At 31.3% G+C, this 21,076-nt stretch overlaps 1 pseudogene across 1 annotated transcript in view; it reads left to right on the plus strand.

The window, feature by feature from the left end:
- The window catches only part of LOC143258083 (major facilitator superfamily domain-containing protein 4A-like), a 42,098-nt pseudogene extending 30,262 nt beyond the window's left edge, over positions 1-11,836 (plus strand). Inside the window, exons 9-10 of the transcript XR_013032135.1 lie at positions 9,249-9,366; positions 11,116-11,836. The product of XR_013032135.1 is annotated as a major facilitator superfamily domain-containing protein 4A-like (transcript). The remainder of the gene's footprint in view (positions 1-9,248; positions 9,367-11,115) is intronic.
- Positions 11,837-21,076: the final 9,240 nt, after the last annotated feature.

Below are 21,076 nucleotides of genomic sequence, written 5' to 3' on the forward strand. Positions count from 1 at the left end.
TTCAGTCCTGATTCATAGTATGAAACACAGCATATATAGTAGTAAAGTAGAATTTCAGTCCTGATTTATAGTATGAAACACAGCATATATAGTAGTAAAGTAGAACTTCAGTCCTGATTCACAGTATGAAACACAGCATATATAGTAGTAAAGTAGAACTTCTGTGTTTATTCATAGTATGAAACACAGGATATATAGTAGTAAAGTAGAACTTCAGTCCTGATTCATAGTATGAAACACAGCATATATAGTAATAAAGTAGAACTTCAGTTCTGATTCATAGTATGAAACACAGCATATATAGTAGAAAAGTAAAACTTCTGTGTTTATTCATAGTATGAAACACAGCATATATAGTAATAAAGTAGAACTTCAGTCCTGATTCATAGTATGAAACACAGCATATATAGTAGTAAAGTAGAACTTCAGTTTTGATTCATAGTATGAAACACAGCATATATAGTAGTAAAGTAGAACTTCAGTCTTGATTCATAGTATGAAACACAGCATATATAGTAGTCAATAGAACTTCTGTGTTGATTCATAGTATGAAACACAGCATATATAGTAGTAATGTAGAACTTCTGTGTTTTTCATAGTATGAAACACAGCATATATAGTAGTAAAGTAGAACTTCAGTCCTGATTCATAGTATGAAACACAGCATATATAGTAGTAAAGTAGAACTTCAGTCTTGATTCATAGTATGAAACACAGCATATATAGTAGTCAATAGAACTTCTGTGTTGATTCATAGTATGAAACACAGCATATATAGTAGTAATGTAGAACTTCTGTGTTTTTTCATAGTATGAAACACAGCATATATAGTAGTAAAGTAGAACTTCAGTCCTGATTCATAGTATGAAACACAGCATATATAGTAGTAAAGTAGAACTTCTGTGTTGATTCATAGTATGAAACACATCATATATAGTAGTCAATAGAACTTCTGTGTTGATTCACAGTATGAAACACAGCATATATAGTAGTAAAGTAGAACTTCTGTGTTGATTCATAGTATGAAACACAGCATATATAGTAGTAAAGTAGAACTTCAGTCCTGATTCATAGTATGAAACACAGCATATATAGTAATAAAGTTGAACTTCAGTCCTGATTCATAGTATGAAACACATCATATATAGTAGACAATAGAACTTCTGTGTTGATTCACAGTATGAAACACAGCATATATAGTAGTAAAGTAGAACTTCTGTGTTGATTCATAGTATGAAACACAGCATATATAGTAGTAAAGTAGAACTTCAGTCCTGATTCATAGTATGAAACACAGCATATATAGTAATAAAGTAGAACTTCAGTCCTGATTCATAGTATGAAACACAGCATATATAGTAGTAAAGTAGAACTTCTGTGTTTATTCATAGTATGAAACACAGCATATATAGTAGTAAACTAGAACTTCAGTCCTGATTCATAGTATGAAACACAGCATATATAGTAGTAAAGTAGAACTTCAGTCGTGATTCATAGTATGAAACACAGCATATATAGTAGTCAATAGAACTTCTGTGTTGATTCATAGTATGAAACACAGCATATATAGTAGTAAAGTAGAACTTCAGTCCTGATTCATAGTATGAAACACAGCATACATAGTAATAAAGTAGAACTTCAGTCCTGATTCATAGTATGAAACACAGCATATATAGTAATAAAGTAGAACTTCAGTCCTGATTCATAGTATGAAACACAGCATATATAGTAGTAAAGTAGAACTTCTGTGTTTATTCATAGTATGAAACACAGCATATATAGTAGTAAACTAGAACTTCAGTCCTGATTCATAGTATGAAACACAGCATATATAGTAATAAAGTAGAACTTCAGTCCTTATTCATAGTATGAAACACAGCATATATAGTAGTAAAGTAGAACTTCTGTGTTGATTCATAGTATGAAACACAGCATATAATGTAGTAAAGTAGAACTTCTGTGTTGATTCATAGTATGAAACACAGCATATATAGTAGTAAAGTAGAACTTCAGTCCTGATTCATAGTATGAAACACAGCATATATAGTAGTAAAGTAGAACTTCTGTGTTTATTCATAGTATGAAACACAGCATATATAGTAGTAAAGTAGAACTTCAGTTTTGATTCATAGTATGAAACACAGCATATATGGTAGTAAAGTAGAACTTCAGTCCTGATTCATAGTATGAAACACAGCATATATAGTAGTAAAGTAGAACTTCAGTTTTGATTCATAGTATGAAACACAGCATATATGGTAGTAAAGTAGAACTTCAGTCCTGATTCATAGTATGAAACACAGCATATATAGTAGTAAAGTAGAACTTCAGTCGTGATTCATAGTATGAAACACAGCATATATAGTAATAAAGTAGAACTTCAGTCCTGATTCATAGTATGAAACACAGCATATATAGTAATAAAGTAGAACTTCAGTCCTGATTCATAGTATGAAACACAGCATATATAGTAGTAAAGTAGAACTTCAGTTCTGATTCATAGTATGAAACACAGCATATATAGTAGTAAAGTAGAACTTCAGTCTTGATTCATAGTATGAAACACAGCATATATAGTAGTCAATAGAACTTCTGTGTTGATTCATAGTATGAAACACAGCATATATAGTAGTAATGTAGAACTTCTGTGTTTTTCATAGTATGAAACACAGCATATATAGTAGTAAAGTAGAACTTCTGTGTTTATTCATAGTATGAAACACAGCATATATAGTAGTAAAGTAGAACTTCAGTCCTGATTCATAGTATGAAACATGTATGAAACACAGCATATATAGTAGTAAAGTAGAACTTCAGTCGTGATTCATAGTATGAAACACAGCATATATAGTAGTAAAGTAGAACTCCAGTCCTGATTCATAGTATGAAACACAGCATATATAGTAGTAAAGTAGAATTTCAGTCCTGATTTATAGTTTGAAACACAGCATATATAGTAGTAAAGTAGAACTTCAGTCCTGATTCATAGTATGAAACACAGCATATATAGTAGTAAAGTAGAATTTCAGTCCTGATTTATAGTATGAAACACAGCATATATAGTAGTAAAGTAGAACTTCAGTCCTGATTCACAGTATGAAACACAGCATATATAGTAGTAAAGTAGAACTTCTGTGTTTATTCATAGTATGAAACACAGGATATATAGTAGTAAAGTAGAACTTCAGTCCTGATTCATAGTATGAAACACAGCATATATAGTAATAAAGTAGAACTTCAGTTCTGATTCATAGTATGAAACACAGCATATATAGTAGAAAAGTAAAACTTCTGTGTTTATTCATAGTATGAAACACAGCATATATAGTAATAAAGTAGAACTTCAGTCCTGATTCATAGTATGAAACACAGCATATATAGTAGTAAAGTAGAACTTCAGTTTTGATTCATAGTATGAAACACAGCATATATAGTAGTAAAGTAGAACTTCAGTCTTGATTCATAGTATGAAACACAGCATATATAGTAGTCAATAGAACTTCTGTGTTGATTCATAGTATGAAACACAGCATATATAGTAGTAATGTAGAACTTCTGTGTTTTTTCATAGTATGAAACACAGCATATATAGTAGTAAAGTAGAACTTCAGTCCTGATTCATAGTATGAAACACAGCATATATAGTAGTAAAGTAGAACTTCAGTCTTGATTCATAGTATGAAACACAGCATATATAGTAGTCAATAGAACTTCTGTGTTGATTCATAGTATGAAACACAGCATATATAGTAGTAATGTAGAACTTCTGTGTTTTTCATAGTATGAAACACAGCATATATAGTAGTAAAGTAGAACTTCAGTCCTGATTCATAGTATGAAACACAGCATATATAGTAGTAAAGTAGAACTTCTGTGTTGATTCATAGTATGAAACACATCATATATAGTAGTCAATAGAACTTCTGTGTTGATTCACAGTATGAAACACAGCATATATAGTAGTAAAGTAGAACTTCTGTGTTGATTCATAGTATGAAACACAGCATATATAGTAGTAAAGTAGAACTTCAGTCCTGATTCATAGTATGAAACACAGCATATATAGTAATAAAGTTGAACTTCAGTCCTGATTCATAGTATGAAACACATCATATATAGTAGTCAATAGAACTTCTGTGTTGATTCACAGTATGAAACACAGCATATATAGTAGTAAAGTAGAACTTCTGTGTTGATTCATAGTATGAAACACAGCATATATAGTAGTAAAGTAGAACTTCAGTCCTGATTCATAGTATGAAACACAGCATATATAGTAATAAAGTAGAACTTCAGTCCTGATTCATAGTATGAAACACAGCATATATAGTAGTAAAGTAGAACTTCTGTGTTTATTCATAGTATGAAACACAGCATATATAGTAGTAAACTAGAACTTCAGTCCTGATTCATAGTATGAAACACAGCGTATATAGTAGTAAAGTAGAACTTCAGTCGTGATTCATAGTATGAAACACAGCATATATAGTAGTCAATAGAACTTCTGTGTTGATTCATAGTATGAAACACAGCATATATAGTAGTAAAGTAGAACTTCAGTCCTGATTCATAGTATGAAACACAGCATATATAGTAATAAAGTAGAACTTCAGTCCTGATTCATAGTATGAAACACAGCATATATAGTAGTAAACTAGAACTTCAGTCCTGATTCATAGTATGAAACACAGCATATATAGTAATAAAGTAGAACTTCAGTCCTTATTCATAGTATGAAACACAGCATATATAGTAGTAAAGTAGAACTTCTGTGTTGATTCATAGTATGAAACACAGCATATAATGTAGTAAAGTAGAACTTCTGTGTTGATTCATAGTATGAAACACAGCATATATAGTAGTAAAGTAGAACTTCAGTCCTGATTCATAGTATGAAACACAGCATATATAGTAGTAAAGTAGAACTTCTGTGTTTATTCATAGTATGAAACACAGCATATATAGTAGTAAAGTAGAACTTCAGTTTTGATTCATAGTATGAAACACAGCATATATGGTAGTAAAGTAGAACTTCAGTCCTGATTCATAGTATGAAACACAGCATATATAGTAGTAAAGTAGAACTTCAGTTTTGATTCATAGTATGAAACACAGCATATATGGTAGTAAAGTAGAACTTCAGTCCTGATTCATAGTATGAAACACAGCATATATAGTAGTAAAGTAGAACTTCAGTCGTGATTCATAGTATGAAACACAGCATATATAGTAATAAAGTAGAACTTCAGTCCTGATTCATAGTATGAAACACAGCATATATAGTAATAAAGTAGAACTTCAGTCCTGATTCATAGTATGAAACACAGCATATATAGTAGTAAAGTAGAACTTCAGTTCTGATTCATAGTATGAAACACAGCATATATAGTAGTAAAGTAGAACTTCAGTCTTGATTCATAGTATGAAACACAGCATATATAGTAGTCAATAGAACTTCTGTGTTGATTCATAGTATGAAACACAGCATATATAGTAGTAATGTAGAACTTCTGTGTTTTTTCATAGTATGAAACACAGCATATATAGTAGTAAAGTAGAACTTCTGTGTTTATTCATAGTATGAAACACAGCATATATAGTAGTAAAGTAGAACTTCAGTCCTGATTCATAGTATGAAACACAGCATATATAGTAATAAAGTAGAACTTCAGTCCTGATTCATAGTATGAAACACAGCGTATATAGTAGTAAAGTAGAACTTCAGTTTTGATTCATAGTATGAAACACAGCATATATAGTAGTAAAGTAGAACTTCAGTCCTGATTCATAGTATGAAACACAGCATATATAGTAATAAAGTAGAACTTCAGTCCTGATTCATAGTATGAAACACAGCATATATAGTAGTAAAGTAGAACTTCTGTGTTGATTCAGAGTCTTAGGCCAAAAATAGTGATTTAACGATTTCTACTCACTTTTTAGTGATAAAAAACTTACAAGACTTGTGACGTCATAGATCACAATTGTGGATATACTTTACCGCTCTTTGAAATAGACGTTGTTAGAAGACATCACACAGTTATTAAACATTAGATACGATTCAAGTATTTTATGTTACATTGTACAACATTGTTAGAAGGCATCACACACTTATCAAACATTAGATACGATTCAAGTATTTTACGTTACACTGTACAACATTGTTAGTAGGCATCACACACTTATCAAACATTAGATACGATTCAAGTATTTTACGTTACACTGTACAACATTGTTAGAAGACATCACACAGTTATTAAACATTAGATACGATTCAAGTATTTTATGTTACACTGTACAACATTGTTAGAAGACATCAGACAGTTATTAAACATTAGATACGATTCAAGTATTTTATGTTACACTACAACATTGTTAGAAGACATCACACACTTATCAAACATTAGATACGATTCAAGTATTTTACGTTACACTGTACAACATTGTTAGAAGACATCACACACTTATCAAACATTAGATACGATTCAAGTATTTTATGTTACACTGTACAACATTGTTAGAAGACATCACACACTTATCAAACATTAGATACGATTCAAGTATTTTATGTTACATTGTACAACATTGTTAGAATACATCACACACTTATCAAACATTAGATACGATTCAAGTATTTTATGTTACATTGTACAACATTGTTAGAAGACAACACACAGTTATTAAACATTAGATACGATTCAAGTATTTTATGTTACACTGTACAACATTGTTAGAAGACATCACACACTTATCAAACATTAGATACGATTCAAATATTTTATGTTACACTGTACAACATTGTTAGAAGACATCACACACTTATCAAACATTAGATACGATTCAAGTATTTTATGTTACATTGTACAACATTGTTAGAAGGCATCACACACTTATCAAACATTAGATACGATTGAAGTATTTTACGTTACACTGTACAACATTGTTAGAAGACATCACACAGTTATTAAACATTAGATACGATTCAAGTATTTTATGTTACATTGTACAACATTGTTAGAAGACATCACACAGTTATTAAACATTAGATACAATTCAAGTATTTTATGTTACATTGTACAACATTGTTAGAAGGCATCACACACTTATCAAACATTAGATACGATTGAAGTATTTTACGTTACACTGTACAACATTGTTAGAAGACATCACACAGTTATTAAACATTAGATACGATTCAAGTATTTTATGTTACATTGTACAACATTGTTAGAAGGCATCACACACTTATCAAACATTAGATACGATTCAAGTATTTTACGTTACACTGTACAACATTGTTAGAAGACATCACACACACATCAAACATTAGATACGATTCAAGTATTTTATGTTACACTGTACAACATTGTTAGAAGACATCACACAGTTATTAAACATTAGATACGATTCAAGTATTTTATGTTACATTGTACAACATTGTTAGAAGGCATCACACACTTATCAAACATAAGATACGATTCAAGTATTTTATGTTACACTGTACAACATTGTCAGAAGACATCACACAGTTATTAAACATTAGATACGATTCAAGTATTTTATGTTACACTGTACAACATTGTTAGAAGACATCACACAGTTATTAAACATTAGATACGATTCAAGTATTTTATGTTACATTGTACAACATTGTTAGAAGGCATCACACACTTATCAAACATTAGATACGATTCAAGTATTTTATGTTACATTGTACAACATTGTTAGAAGGCATCACACACTTATCAAACATTAGATACGATTCAAGTATTTTATGTCACATTGTACAACATTGTTAGAAGACATCACACACTTATCAAACATTAGATACGATTCAAGTATTTTACGTTACACTGTACAACATTGTTAGAAGACATCACACACTTATCAAACATTAGATACGATTCAAGTATTTTATGTTACATTGTACAACATTGTTAGAAGATATCACACAGTTATTAAACATTAGATACGATTCAAGTATTTTACGTTACACTGTACAACATTGTTAGAAGACATCACACACTTATCAAACATTATTTACGATTCAAGTATTTTATGTTACATTGTACAACATTGTTAGAAGACATCACACACTTATCAAACATTAGATACGATTCAAGTATTTTATGTTACATTGTACAACATTGTTAGAAGACATCACACAGTTATTAAACATTTGATACGATTCAAGTATTTTATGTTACATTGTACAACATTGTTAGAAGACATCACACACTTATCAAACATTAGATACGATTCAAGTATTTTATGTTACATTGTACAACATTGTTAGAAGACAACACACACTTATCAAACATTAGATTCGATTCAAGTATTTTATGTTACATTGTACAACATTGTTAGAAGACAACACACACTTATCAAACATTAGATACGATTTAAGTATTTTATGTTATTCTGTACAACTCGGAAAGGATAGTCAGACCATTACCTTAAATTACAGAAAATTAACTTTTCATAATGTCCAGTGTGGAAGTGTATTTATTCGAAATTAAAATATGTATTTCTGATTATGTGTATTTAATATTAGTTTCAAGTAATGATATGAAGTTATCATAGCAATAAATAAAACTTTTATTTCACATTAAATTACTAGATATCTGTTTAAAATACCCTATTCCATTGACTCAGCACTACGTCTGGGAACTTTTTATGCTAAAAACCATGTTTCAATATACGTGGTGAGCAAAGAATTAATTCTAACTTATATATACATTTATTTAAGACGCATATTTCGAAAATAAAATATGAAGTTATGTTAGCCATTATTTTGCCAACAGTTTACTTCAAGATCAGTATTTTAACGTGTGAAAATGTTAATGTTGTAGAAACAGTTCCAAATTTTTAAAGGATTTATAAAATTGTATTTTTAGGTTTACGGTGCAGTTTTGTACCTCAAGGTCTAGGAAATACTTACAAAACATAAACAGTTGTCAGAGTGTTTTATGAAATATTTAGATAGCAACATTTTTATTGAAATACATAACACTTCTTCAGGATAGTCACAGCTAGTGTAGTGCCCTCTATCGAGAAAGAGTATTAATATATTACGTTGTTCCAAAAAATTATTTCTGCACGTGAATTTAATTTTAAAAAATCGAAAAGTGCTTTCGTTCAAATAAGAAATAAAATAATTATTTGTTTACTTCTAGTATTGTAGTTATGAAGAGTTAATATAATGATACTTATTGATATATATATATATATTTATTTATTTTTCTCAGGAGTTTGACAGAGCAGGCCCTATCAGCTTCGTTGTAACAGGATTGGTATTGTGTTTTCTCTCGCTAATAGTGTATGCAGCGTTGTGGTTGGCCGGTCACAGCATCATTCGCTACTCAGGTACTATGCTTGATCTTAACCATAAATATGTCAGGTTTCATTTTCACGCATATACAACCCTCTCAAATTACCGACTTGTTTAAACCTTCATATCAACTTGTTTTTTATAGTGTTAAGTGCTGGTGAGGTTCTCGTATTGAGTATGTGTAAGGTATTGAGTATAAAGAAATATCCGACAACTCTAGTCAGATCATATATTTTATATGTAAAGCACTAGAGAGACTCCATCTGTGATTCACTTATTAACACAACGGATAACAGTTAATTTGGATCATAAAAAACTTAGAAAAATACTCTTAAGAAATCGAGGGACAGGAACCCCACCAGTAATTCCAAGAGTTCAACATCACGTGATTACTGAGGGGTTATGGGCTCCACCAGTAATTCCGAGAGCTCAACATCACGTGATTACTGAGGGGGTATGGGCTCCACCAATAATTCCGAGAGCTCAACATCACGTGATTACTGAGGGGTATGGGCTCCACCAGTAATTCCGAGAGCTCAACATCACATGATTACTGAGGGGGTATGGGCTCCACCAATAATTCCGAGAGCTCAACATCACGTGATTACTGAGGGGGTATGGGCTCCACCAGTAACTGCAGGATTCAACATGACGTGATTACGGAAGGGATATGGACCCCGCCAGTAACTCTAGATTTCAACATCACGTGATTACTGGGGACTATGAACCCGCCAGTAACTGTAGAGTTTAACGTAACGTGATTACTGGGGATCACATCACACAAAGTAACTTTAATTTCTGAACATGTTAAAGCCGTCTAAATGTTAAATAGTAACATTATAGTTTAGCAGCTGAAAGGATTAGTTATTAATATATTCATGTAGAGAGATCGTAGATGATGTGAAAAGTGTTATTTGATATTGCACATGTGTCATGACGTTCACCGCAAGAAAACACCTTATTGTTAGCTCAATAATCAAGGTCTGTCCTACTACCGGAATTCATCAGATAAGTGTAAAATGAATCTAATACTTATTATGTAAATATTAAGAAACTCTGCGTTAGAGAGTATACTAAATAAGAAGAGATCACCTTTGTATGCATATTTTAATATGAGGTTTATGTAAGCCGGACATAACAACAAGTAAAGCAAACCACACACAAGTGACAAAAACCACGAAGTTTCGATTCAGGTACAAGTAGACGAAGTCTTCTTGAATAGAACACTCCAAGGTTTATAGGTGGGTCTTCTTGAATAGAACACTCCAAGGTTTATAGGTGGGTCTTCTTGAATAGAACACTCCAAGGTTTATAGGTGGGTCTTCTTGAATAGAACACTCCAAGGTTTATAGGTGGGTCTTCTTGAATAGAACACTACAAAGTTTATAGGTGGGTCTTCTTGAATAGAACACTCCAAGGTTTATAGGTGGGTCTTCTTGAATAGAACACTACAAGGTTTATAGGTGGGTCTTCTTGAATAGAACACTACAAGGTTTATAGGTGGGTCTTCTTGAATAGAACACTCCAAGGTTTATAGGTGGGTCTTCTTGAATAGAACACTACAAGGTTTATAGGTGGGTCTTCTTGAATAGAACACTCCAAGGTTTATAGGTGGGTCTTCTTGAATAGAACACTCCAAGGTTTATAGGTGGGTCTTCTTGAATAGAACACTACAAGGTTTATAGGTGGGTCTTCTTGAATAGAACACTACAAGGTTTATAGGTGGGTCTTTTTGAATAGAACACTCCAAGGTTTATAGGTGGTTACGTTCTGACTTTTCCTAGCCTCGACTGGACTGATGGGATTCCTGAACTCGTACAAGGGGACCAGGAAGGACGAGGACACGGGCCTCATGAGGAAACATGTGAGGTACTACTCTCGCATGAGGTCCGAACTTTCAGAAAGTAGTCCAGGAGAAGTATACAGCGACACAGCTTTCACAGAAGGAGAGCAAGCGAAGGACTAGAACAAACTCGTTAAAAACAACACTGATATTTCCTCTTCTCTATAGTTGATTCATTCTCAAGAAATCTCGGCGTAATTGTAGCCTTCGCTATTTGATAGCTGCTCCGAGCCATTATAAATCTAATTGATAACTATTTCGTTAGCTTTTCGTCGTAAGATGTATTGTCAGCTTCATTCACTGTTAAACCATCAATATGTTCCTTACAGGTAGAAAACCTATTGTTTGAAACGTACAGTTTGCTCAACCTGAAACGAACACACACACATTTCCGTAAAAATTAAAGCAAAATAGTTTGTGCCATCAGCTACATGTTTTCGCTTTCCAAGGTTAAATTTTCGAAAAAAAGGAATTAAAAAATCAAACTTCACAGTATGAAATTGTAGACAAATAATCACCTCTTCTTCCTTGTAGACAGATTCAGTTTATTCTAATGTTCAGAACAGCCGTATTAATTAAACACAGATAATCACCTCTTCTTCATTATAGACAGATTCAGTTTATTCTAATGTTCAGAACAGCCGTATTAATTAAACAAAAATAATCACCTCTTCTTTCTTATAGACAGATTCAGTTTATTCTAATGTTCAGAACAGCCGTATTAATTAAACAAAAATAATCACCTCTTCTTTCTTATAGACAGATTCAGTTTATTCTAATGTTCAGAACAGCCGTATTAATTAAACACAAATAATCACCTCTTCTTCATTATAGACAGATTCAGTTTATTCTAATGTTCAGAACAGCCGTATTAATTAAACACAGATAATCACCTCTTCTTCCTTGTAGACAGATTCAGTTTATTCTAATGTTCAGAACAGCTGTATTAATTAAACACAGATAATCACCTCTTCTTCCTTGTAGACAGATTCAGTTTATTCTAATGTTCAGAACAGCTGTATTAATTAAACACAGATAATCACCTCTTCTTCATTATAGACAGATTCAGTTTATTCTAATGTTCAGAACAGCCGTATTAATTAAACACAAATAATCACCTCTTCTTCCTTGTAGACAGATTCAGTTTATTCTAATGTTCAGAACAGCCGTATTAATTAAACACAAATAATCACCTCTTCTTCCTTGTAGACAGATTCAGTTTATTCTAATGTTCAGAACAGCCGTATTAATTAAACAAAAATAATCACCTCTTCTTCCTTGTAGACAGATTCAGTTTATTCTAATGTTCAGAACAGCCGTATTAATTAAACACAAATAATCACCTCTTCTTCCTTGTAGACAGATTCAGTTTATTCTAATGTTCAGAACAGCCGTATTAATTAAACACAAATAATCACCTCTTCTTCATTATAGACAGATTCAGTTTATTCTAATGTTCAGAACAGCCGTATTAATTAAACACAAATAATCACCTCTTCTTCCTTATAGACAGATTCAGTTTATTCTAATGTTCAGAACAGCCGTATTAATTAAACACAAATAATCACCTCTTCTTCCTTATAGACAGATTCAGTTTATTCTAATGTTCAGAACAGCCGTATTAATTAAACACAAATAATCACCTCTTCTTCATTATAGACAGATTCAGTTTATTCTAATGTTCAGAACAGCCGTATTAATTAAACACAAATAATCACCTCTTCTTCCTTATAGACAGATTCAGTTTATTCTAATGTTCAGAACAGCCGTATTAATTAAACACAAATAATCACCTCTTCTTCCTTATAGACAGATTCAGTTTATTCTAATGTTCAGAACAGCCGTATTAATTAAACACAAATAATCACCTCTTCTTCATTATAGACAGATTCAGTTTATTCTAATGTTCAGAACAGCCGTATTAATTAAACACAAATAATCACCTCTTCTTCATTATAGACAGATTCAGTTTATTCTAATGTTCAGAACAGCCGTATTAATTAAACACAAATAATCACCTCTTCTTCCTTATAGACAGATCCAGTTTATTCTAATGTTCAGAACAGCTGTATTAATTAAACACAAATAATCACCTCTTCTTCCTTATAGACAGATTCAGTTTATTCTAATGTTCAGAACAGCCGTATTAATTAAACAAAAATAATCACCTCTTCTTTCTTATAGACAGATCCAGTTTATTCTAATGTTCAGAACAGCTGTATTAATTAAACACAAATAATCACCTCTTCTTCCTTATAGACAGATCCAGTTTATTCTAATGTTCAGAACAGCTGTATTAATTAAACACAAATAATCACCTCTTCTTCCTTATAGACAGATTCAGTTTATTCTAATGTTCAGAACAGCTGTATTAATTAAACACAAATAATCACCTCTTCTTCATTATAGACAGATTCAGTTTATTCTAATGTTCAGAACAGCCGTATTAATTAAACACAAATAATCACCTCTTCTTCATTATAGACAGATTCAGTTTATTCTAATGTTCAGAACAGCCGTATTAATTAAACACAGATAATCACCTCTTCTTTCTTATAGACAGATTCAGTTTATTCTAATGTTCAGAACAGCCGTATTAATTAAACACAAATAATCACCTCTTCTTCCTTGTAGACAGATTCAGTTTATTCTAATGTTCAGAACAGCCGTATTAATTAAACAAAAATAATCACCTCTTCTTTCTTATAGACAGATTCAGTTTATTCTAATGTTCAGAACAGCCGTATTAATTAAACACAAATAATCACCTCTTCTTCCTTGTAGACAGATTCAGTTTATTCTAATGTTCAGAACAGCCGTATTAATTAAACAAAAATAATCACCTCTTCTTCCTTATAGACAGATTCAGTTTATTCTAATGTTCAGAACAGCCGTATTAATTAAACACAAATAATCACCTCTTCTTCCTTATAGACAGATTCAGTTTATTCTAATGTTCAGAACAGCTGTATTAATTAAACACAAATAATCACCTCTTCTTCCTTATAGACAGATTCAGTTTATTCTAATGTTCAGAACAGCTGTATTAATTAAACACAAATAATCACCTCTTCTTCCTTATAGACAGATTCAGTTTATTCTAATGTTCAGAACAGCCGTATTAATTAAACACAAATAATCACCTCTTCTTCCTTATAGACGGAATTAGTTCCACGTTTTATTTATACAAGTATATTTGATGTAGTTTCTAAATGTGTTAAAGCAAGTAAAGTTAGATCCTATACCCACATTCTAAAGATGGTTCTATTTTTACATTGTTTGTATCAATTTATAATGTCTAGGATAAAAAATTATATATTTAAATACGGCTGGTATGGATAGAGAAACCACTAGTGGAGGAGCGAACAACGTTTCGACCTACATCGGTCATCGTCACCAACCTGACGATGAGTGGTCTCTCTGCCCATACAAGCTGTTTAAACATATAATTTTTTCGCTACAAATGGGTTTTCTCGTCATCACGAATGTCTAGGATAATAAATTTTCTTGTATTGGTCAGGTTGTCTTTAGGTAGCTTTTCAGTAATCTGTAGCTTTTCACTACAGTGTTATGGTTGAAAAAAAGAAGAGAAAATAACGTTTGATTCTGTTTGAAATTCCCAAGTTTAACATAACGTTTTATATCAACTCAGCTCACATTATCAAGAATCAAATAATTACGATTGGGGCTGCGCACAATATTACCAAGTAATGCTTGGCTTATCTCAGAATGATGATGAAAGATTGGATTACAAAACAAAGTGTAGCTAGGGACTGACATACACTGAGGCTAAAATATTTAATTTGTATAATTTCTCTGTACCAGATTTATACAAATACAACTTGTACGTATAACGATATCAGGACAAATATTAAATAATGGCATTATTACTCAGAGTTGTAATGAAAATAATAAATTAGAACTTGTTTGAGGAAAAATTAAATATTTGTAAAAATTATATTACCTAAAATCAAAACAAACAAAAACGTCTTAGAATAGTTAGTTAAATTTTTGTTGAGTGTGGCTACTTCATAAAATACATATGTAAAAAGATGATATAATGTGAGCTTTGTATATCTCAGGTAAAATACTTTAAATGATAAAGCAAAAAATGTTACACAAAATTTACAATAATTGGGATAAAAATTTGATTTTTCTAAACTGAAAAGTGGGAATATATAAATGAATTGAACAAGTTCAGTTGTTGTTCAATCATCACATTAAGTCTTATAAAAATAGGATTTACATAAAGGATTATATGAACTTTCGTCAAACTTACAAAATATTGTATCACTTACTTCTGACGTAATTGGCTTTGTTTCTAATCCTGAACACAAATTAAATATACTGTTATACGTTATGTTATTCTAATACAGTACATAAGTTAATTATAGTAGCTATAAGATATTAATTTTATTCTAATACAGTACATAAATTAATTATAGTAGCTATAAGATATTAATTTTATTGTAATACTGAACACAAGTTAATTATAGCAGCTATAAGATATTAATTTTATTGTAATACTGAACACAAGTTAATTATAGCAGCTATAAGATATTAATTTTATTGTAATACTGAACACAAGGTAATTATAGCAGCTATAAGATATTAATTTTATTGTAATACTGAACACAAGTTAATAATAGTAGCTATAAGATATTAATTTTATTGTAATACTGAACACAAGTTAATAATAGTAGCTATAAGATATTATTTGAAAAATAACAACAACAACAACTTAAATTATTAGATGAAAGATTTACTCCAATGATTTATTGAAGGTTCTTGGTTTGATATAAAAAAATACTTTTTGTTTTTTAAGGTAAATTGTATTCATCAATAGGGGGTAATTTGTCATGGGAACAAATACAGTGCTTAGAAGTTATACGTTTTTATAAAACTGTAATGGATAACACAGTTAGAGCAGTTTTATCTGTATTAATATCATTATACGCGTAAAAATTAGCGAAGATATTTAATCACTGTTTCTTGAGTGAAATCATTTATTTAGTTTTCTAATTGTCTGGTATCATGATTAAAGCATAAATATACGAACATTAGATCCACAGTGGATAGCATCGGAAAATATCTGTTTAAAAATGAAACGGTAATAATAAAGCATAATAATTAACCATTTTGTTTTATAACCTCCAAAATAGTCATTACAGACAAGTTAAACTGGGAATTATTTTTACTTTATCTAAAACGTTCATTTAGACCGCTAGTGAAAGAGAGATATGCGAAATATAATTTCATAGTACAGAAACTTAACTGGAAACAGTATTTCTCGTATGAAACATTAGGACTCACGGCCTCAATGTACTAGCCCAGTGCTACCATAAACATGGTATGAATGAAACCTTTGGATCATAAACTTGAGGATGGAGTGTACATATTTGTTATAGGAGTGTATTAAGAGGTTGATGTTAAATTTTGTAGCAATCATTACCAGTCGATCTAACAATTATTGAAGCAACGTTGAAACTAGAGCAGATATTAATTATTGAAGCAAATTTATTAATATTTTAGTGCAATTATGTTATGAAACGGGTTTTATCACAGATACGAGTTAATAAACTTACCGTCGGAAACGGTTTAGATATTATAGAGACAGTATATTTGTTAGGTTAGGTCAACCCACTTTTTTATGGATGTAGCCTAACTTGATTAGTAACCATGGTAACTTAGATGTCAACAATTCCTGTCATATACATAATCATCTAAGATTTCTAAACTAAATAAGCCTACATAGGTTCTTATCTTTATATACATGCACTTAAAAGTTACTTCTTGATACATTTTTAAAATATAATTAGACAGGTTTAAGCATGTCAGACGATTGCAACTTTAACCACTAAACCCAATGTTATCAGCTGTGGGTATACATTTATTGCTTAACTAGTACTAAATTAATCTATCTAATTAGTATAACAGAGTAAAATTTAGATCTACGCAATCATAATTATTAAAAACCAATATTGTAAAGGCATACATCAAATACACACTTCTAGGAAAGAAAAGTTAACTGCGTGTATTAAAAAAAATATCACATTACTTTTGGCCGAAAAAATACATAGGGTGAAACCTCTAGATTGAATGAACTGTTCAATTTGTAAGTTACAATGAGAACTTACACAATACAGAAACGTGTATTTCAATTTCAGAAATTGCAGCTGTGGTAACTCACACATATAGTTCTTATGTTAGATGTCACGTAACTTTGTTAGATCTAAACATCGTTTATTACAGATCTAATCAACAAAAGTTAACATAAGACTGGGATAAGCCTAGTTTTAATACGACGCGTTTAGCAGTAACAATAGTCCGTTATGCGTGTAGTTTAATGAATACTGTCAACAGTAATAAATTACAAACCAAATATGCATTTTTGTTTTGCCTTAAATGTACGTAAACATTGAAAAATATTGGTAGGGCAGCCACAAGACTGCCCAATTGTCGCTCATATACGACTACCTTTATTTAATGTGAATTGGTGGAAAGACAGTTTCCTCTGTCGTTTAAGTCCTGTTTGTCTTCATAACTCCAGTTGCTGCAGTTCGACTCCGAGCAATGAGTCATTTGTTAGTAAAGATAGGTCTCCCTTTGAAATTGTAATGACAAAAGCATGGTTTATGCTTATTAGGCCTCGTAGAGGAACGGTTAACTAATTCACTTATGTACCCAGAATTTTCCATTATGTAAGACATTCTATTAATATCAGTTTATCGTAAACCTATAAAAAATTTAAATAGTTAAGAAAATGAAATTTAAAGGTATTGAAACTTGAGAAGATGGTAGATGTCAAATATGTTTCAATAGTAATTGGAAAAATAAAGCTATTAAGTGTTTACACAGGAAAGTATTTCAAACTTTCAACTGTCATTAAAGAATTTGCCTTTTTAACAGTATGCTAACCTATCGGACCCGGCATGGCCAGGTAGGTTAAGGCGTTCGACTCGTAATCCGAGGGTCGCGGGTTAGAATCCCGGTCGCACTAAACATGCACGCCCTTTCAGCCGTGGGGGTATTATAATGTTACGGTCAATCCCACTATTCATTGGTAAAGGAGTAGCCCAAGAGTTGGCGGTAGGTGGTGATGACTAGCTGCCTTCCCTCTGGTCTTACACTGCTAAATTAGGGACGGCTAGCAAAGACAACCCTTGGGTAGCTTTGCGCGAAATTCAAAAAACAAACAAACAAACAAAGCTAACCTATCGAGCTTACGAGGAAAATTATGAGGCATACGGTGATATTTAGAATTTGTATGAACGTCCACAAATATCACGTAAGAAACCCAGAAAATAGACTTACAAGTTAAACCATTGAAAACTTTTGGATGAATTAAATCAAGCATATTCCGTTATACTGGGAACGTGGTAACTTACAGATAAGACTGGAATCTAAAAACACTTTTATTAAAATATTCAGTTGTCTGTTAAAATGGAGTTTAATTCAGAGAAATAAATGTGTTAAATTTTTATCAGAACAACTCTTTTATTTTCTAATTATTTTGAAGGTATAAAAAATTGAAATTATTTAGATACATTTATATAAATATTATATCACATGTTACCATGGCGGGGTTTCAGACTAGAATTTTGTAACAAACAAACAATTATCAGTAATGTCGTGTGTATGCTATATTTCACATTTCACACCGTGTGACATTTACTGTTAATTTCTTTGTAGATACGAGAGACTGAGGACTAAACTTTTTTAAAAATTCCAAAATTGTTCTTTTTAGTTACTTACAATTGTACAGACTGTTATTAATTTTGTAGACAACGTGTTTAAATTCTCAAGTTTAATGCACATAAATAAGTTTTGATAAAATATTGTTTTCATTATCATCTCAGATTTAATTAAGGATCTTCTACTAGTTTAAACATGCTTATGATATCACGTTTAACAGTGTGGAGAGAAAATGGTTTAATTTTTTATTTAAAACGTCCTAACGCCACATATATAGATATATTTCGTCAGTCAGATATTAGCTCTTTCGAAAATGATACAGTGTATTTTTTATAAACTTGTTTCGTCCATTACGCAGCTTTAATGCTTAATAACGATTACTATGTGGACATTATTGGTCCACATCGTTTAATTACAATCTTGGTAAATACATAGCATGGGCATTCTCCAAATATGTAACATCAGCCAGCTCATTCATCAAAGACTCTTTTAATTTCAAGTCTAATCTAAATCAACTTAATCATAAAACCTTAATGGCCAGTTTCGATGTTATATCCCTCTTTACAGAAGTTCCAACCACTGAAGCCTGCAAGATAGCCTTAGAACTCTATATCCGAGACCCTAACCCAACTATAGAAATTCCCAGTAACCAGTTAGCAACCCTCATAAAATTCACCACGATAAAAACAAACTTCATGTTCAACAACCAAACCTATATACAAACAAATGGCCTAAGCATGGGCAACCCAGTATCACCAGTTCTAGCCAATATTTTTATGACACAAGTTGAAACACAAGCATTTAACACAGCATTACATCCACCACTATACTGGTACAGATATGTAGATGACACGGTTGCGGGATTCAAATCTACAGAACACATACTTAATTTTCTCAATCACATTAACTCTATACATTCCAACATTAACTTCACATGTGAACAGGAAGAAAGCAATCAAATATCATTTCTTAACCTCAAAATTACAAGAACTGACACACAATTCAAAACAGAAATCCACCGAAAAATCACCCATACTGGACTATACATTCCTTGGGACTCAGCACATGAAACAAAACAAAAACTCAACATACTAAGAAACCAAATAAACACAGCCATAAAACTATGCTCACCAGATAAAATTAACGATGAATTAGACAAAATAAAACAATACTTCATCAACATCAATAAGTTTCCTCCACAAACCGTAGAAAACATTATATGCACACACCTAGACAGAAAGCAAAATCAACCAACTAAAGTAAATACAACTCACGAATCAAAAAATCACGAAACCATATACTGCTGTATACCATAGATTCCTGACATCAGCAGAAAAAATAACCAACATTTGGCAAAACCTAGTAACAAAATATGACATTCCAGTTAATACCAAATTTATTCAAAAACCCGGCACAAAACTGAGGTCTATACTATGTAAAAACTACAGTGACAAACACCACACCAACATTATTTATAAAATACAATGTGATAACTGCCACGACTTCTATATTGGAGAAACAAGTAGAAAATTGGAAACCAGATTCAAAGAACATAAAAAGTCACTTTCACACGTTTCCGAACACTGCAAGTCAAATAAACACAACATAACCATAGAAAACACTCAGATACTAAATAAAGAAACAAACATAAACAAACGCAAAATTAAAGAAGCCTTACTTATACAACAACTTAAACCCAAAATAAACCAATATAAAGGGACGCCTTTATACCTATATTAAATATAATAAAATAAAATTATATATTCAAACATCTAATACCGCCCTCTACATTTCGACACACAGTTACACAACCCCTTTCAAACATGTGGTCAGCTTCCGGTCAGTTACCTCTTTCTTTGTGAACCTGACGATGACCGAAGAAGGTCGAAACGTTGTTCGCTCTTCTATGTAAAATATTTCTCAACCCAAACGAGCCGTTTTTGCATATAAATTTACGAGGTTTATTTATGTATTTCATAATTTAGTGGGTGGCATATGTGTTAATGTTTTGTCAACTACAAGCTGGTATCTTTATTGGTTAGGAACCACATCACAGTTTTATTTTCTGTTATGTTTTTTTGTACGGAATATTTTAACCACGTTTTACTGCCGTAATCCTAAACTTGTATTTTAGATTTAGGTGTTTGTTGTGCCATTTACTTTCTATACACTCTCTTCTGTTTTTGTTTACAACTTAGTAAGTGGAA

The sequence above is a fragment of the Tachypleus tridentatus genome, chromosome 7 (genome assembly GCF_004210375.1).
Source record: "Tachypleus tridentatus isolate NWPU-2018 chromosome 7, ASM421037v1, whole genome shotgun sequence".
NCBI classification, from domain to species: Eukaryota; Metazoa; Arthropoda; class Merostomata; order Xiphosura; family Limulidae; genus Tachypleus; species Tachypleus tridentatus.